The sequence below is a fragment of the Otolemur garnettii genome, unplaced genomic scaffold (genome assembly GCF_000181295.1).
Source record: "Otolemur garnettii isolate 467f Iridium unplaced genomic scaffold, OtoGar3 scaffold00209, whole genome shotgun sequence".
In the NCBI taxonomy this organism is placed as follows: domain Eukaryota; kingdom Metazoa; phylum Chordata; class Mammalia; order Primates; family Galagidae; genus Otolemur; species Otolemur garnettii.
This window is the reverse complement of record NW_003852604.1, coordinates 699623-702766: the sequence shown is the minus strand read 5'-3', so window position 1 is coordinate 702766 and position 3144 is coordinate 699623. Positions and strand designations below refer to the sequence as shown.

Here is a 3144-nt window from a genome sequence, read left to right as displayed (position 1 = left end):
AAAAAAAAAAAAAAAAGAAAAGAAAAATGGGGTCGTGGTGAAGCAGACTGGTCTTGGTGTGCAGCTGAAGAATATGATAGCAAACCACCTTGTAAAATCTGATACTAGAAATTGCAATAGGCCAAGACAAACAGCCTCAGATGCCAGATAGCCCGCAGCTGTCTTCTGCTGGAAAATCAATTCATCTGTCTCTGAAAGTTCTGGACCATTTTGTAATGATGAATCACTGGAAAAAGATTTGAATGATATGAGCAAGGAAATTAATGTTGTCTACATATGCAAAGATCTTAAATGAGAGAGCAGTAGTAGATGCATCTTACATTGGCAAAATAGACGGACTCTTCAAAGAAGCCAACACTATTGAAAACTTCTTCATACAAAAAAGAGAGCTCCTGAGACAGGTTTACAGTGATTGCAAACACACTGCACAGATAAAATGTGTACCTAAAATAAGCTGAGAATTTAAACTTATTGTAATGGAAAAATGAGATTTATTCTTTGAAAGCTCTCTAGTTAACAACAATATACATCTTAAACAGAGAAGGGGAAATTTGAATTTTTTTCTAGATTTAAAAGGGGCTGTAAGGTGGACATTAATATGAACTATGTCCCTTTTCTTTTGAAGGTCAAGTAATTGGCACATTTTATACACGTAGAAGTTTAAATTATTTAAATCCTGTGGGGATTCTTTTTTCTTCTTCTTCTTAAACTTCCTAGACTTTCTTAAATGTCTAAAAGAGGGCTCAATTTTTTTTTATTTTTTATTTTTTTGCAGTTTTTGGCTGGGGCTGAGTTTGAACCCACCACCAATGCCGGTGCAGTTTTTGGCCCGTGCCCTACTCCTTTGAGCTACAGGCACCACCCCAGTTAATTTATAATGTTTATAATATTGTACTTTTTATTTTAGAATATTTTGTTTAAATAGGAGATTATTTTGAAGATAGTTTTAAAATGTTTTTCATGGTTAGTAGTTTTATTAAAAAAACATTAAAACCTGAAAGGTAAGTTGTCCAGTTTATATAATAAAACAGAACGGTGTACTCTTTATTTTTAATATTAACCATTTGATATTTTCTTTCTTGGTTATTATATATGACTAATACAAACTCTTGGCCTAAAGTTGTTTTTTTTAAGTCATAAAAGTAGTAAAATAAAACCCAGAAATTACTAAAAAAGAAAAGAAAAATAGACCAGTTCTGTTGTTTACTCCTCCATCCCCCATGTTTCCCTTTGCTCCTAGAAGAAAACCCTGTCTTCCACCCTGATTTACGAAAGCCCCACATTATCTGGCCCTGTGCTGTTTTACCACTCCCCCTCAGGGCACTACACTCCAACCACACTGGCTTTTCTCTTCACAAAATTTATCAGGCTTATTCCTTATTACAGTTTTGCACTTTCCACTAGGAAGTTTACCCAAAACTTCACACAGCTATTCAGGTCTTTCCTCAAAATGTATGCTCAGAAAGGGCCTTTCCTGAGTACTCAATCCAAGGTAGTAACCAGTCACTGTCTTATCACCAAGTTAAAATCTCTGTAGAGGGCCAGACGGCAAGGCTCAAGCCTGTAATCCTAGCACTCTGGGAGGCAGAGGCAGGTGGATCCCTAGAACTCAGGAGTTCAAGATCAGCCTGAGCAAGAGCAAGGCACCCCCTCCCCCCAGTCTCTACTAAAAATAGAAAAACCCCGTAGTTCAGTGGTTAGGGCACCAGTCACATATACGGGAGCTGTCGGGATCAAACCCAGCTTGGGGCCTGCTAAACAATGACAACAACAAAAAATAGCCAGGTGTTGTAGCTAGTGCCTGTAGTCCCAACTACTTGGGAGGGTGAGACAAGGGAATTGCTTAAGCCCAAGAGTTTGAGGCTGCTGAGAGTTGTGATGCCACAGCACTCTACCAAGGGTGACAAAGTGAAACTGTCTCAAAAAAGTAAGTAAATAAAATAGAAACACTAGCCAGGCACTGTGGAGGGCACCTGTAATCCCAACTACTTGGGAGGATGAGGCAAGAAGATCGCCCAGGAATTTGAGGTTGCTCTGCAATATGACCCCATAGCATTCTAGCCTGGGGCAAGAGTGAGACCGTCTAAAAATAATAAGTACATAAATAAACATAAAGAAAAAAATCTCTTTATAGGATTCACCTGTTTTTTTCTTCAGACAGTCTTTCTTGCCCCCGTCGAGTGTCATGACATCATAGCTCACACCAACCTCAAACTCTTAGGTTCAAGTGATCCTCTTATCTCAGCCTCACGAGTAGCTGGGACTACAGGTACCTGCCACAACACCTGGCTAGTGTTAGAGATGGGTCTCGCTCTTGCTTAAGGCTGGTCTCCAACTCCTGAGCTCAGTCAATCCTCTAGCCTCTGCCTCCCAGAGTGCTAGGATTACAGGCGTGAGCACAGCACCCAGCCTAGGATTTACCTTTATAAATTTGTTTTATAATGTAAATGACATAAAATTTCATCTTGTCCCCCATTTAGAATGGTTCCTGGTATATAGTAAGTGCTCAGTAAGTACTTGTGGAAAAAAGAAAAGGATGAGTAGCATCAGATACTTAAGTAATTCTAGTCCTAACTGGGGATATCAGACAATTCCTTCATAAAAAATCAGAAAGAATGGGCTTTTCCAGCTTCTTGGCACCTGAAAGCTCAAGTTACACTTTGAGGATCTGGTTCTAATCAAATAAGATAGGGTGGCACCTGTGGCTCAATGAGTAGGACATCTGCCCCATATACCAAGGGTGGTGGTTTTGAACCCAGCCCTGGCCAAACAGCATCAAAAAAAATAGCTGGGTATTGTGGCAGGTGCCTGTAATCCCAGCTACTTGGGAGGCTGAGGCAAGAGAATCACCTAAGCCCAAGAGCTGGAGGTTGCTGTGAGCTGTGATACCAAGGGCAATAACATGAGACTCTGTCTCTAAAAAAAAAAAAAAAAACAAATAGACAAAACAGCCACAGCAGAGATAAAATGAGCTATCTCTGGGAAATAATTAGACCTATAATCTCATCCCAAGATTATCACCAGGCTCTTTAATTCCTCACAGTAAGGCTCGGCACCTATAGCTCAACCGGCTAAGGCGCCAGCCACGTACACCTAAGGTGGCGGGTTCGAATCCCCAGCCCGGACCCGCCAAACAACAATGAC

At 40.4% G+C, this 3144-nt stretch overlaps 1 pseudogene; it reads left to right on the top strand.

Annotated features, from left to right (window-relative positions):
* Positions 1–73: 73 nt before the first annotated feature.
* On the top strand, positions 74–435 carry LOC100952255 (annotated as a pseudogene).
* Positions 436–3144: the final 2709 nt, after the last annotated feature.